Raw genomic sequence first — 553 nt, 5'->3', positions numbered from 1 at the left:
CTCTTCCTCCTCAAGGAAGAGCAATTAGTTGAGCCTGAAACTCAGCCAGCAGCAGACCTCAGCCTGCAGAACCAGCCCAAGGAATTAATGAAATTAATTAATTTCTCCACCGAATCATCGCCAGAGGAGATGGGGAAGCTGCTGCGGACGCCCTTGGACTGTTAATACACAAGAAAAGTGACACCTGAAGGCTCCAAGTTTAAGCAAAGCTATTTAAAGGCTTTATTATGGTTGGATTTGATCATCTTAAAGGTCTTTTCCCACCTAAATGCTTCTAAAACCAGCGACAGGAATCTGAAAGGGCGTTAATGGGGCATCCCTGGCTGGTTCCCAGTTGAACCTGGCTCACGGTGCTCGTCCAAACCCTCCCAGAAAGGAACACGCTCAGAGATAACAGGGACAAGGAAAACCTGCCCGGCTGCTGTTAACACCGACGTTATGAACACAAAATTCAGCCTCCTCAGATGCGAGTTAAGATACATCAGAGGTTTCTATTTCATGCTGTGCTTCTCCGCCTCTGTTGGGCTCCGTGAAAAGCAGAGTCGCTCCTGCT

The sequence above is a fragment of the Buceros rhinoceros genome, unplaced genomic scaffold (genome assembly GCF_000710305.1).
Source record: "Buceros rhinoceros silvestris isolate BGI_N320 unplaced genomic scaffold, ASM71030v1 scaffold32891, whole genome shotgun sequence".
Taxonomy (NCBI): domain Eukaryota; kingdom Metazoa; phylum Chordata; class Aves; order Bucerotiformes; family Bucerotidae; genus Buceros; species Buceros rhinoceros.
This window is presented reverse-complemented; position numbering follows the sequence as displayed.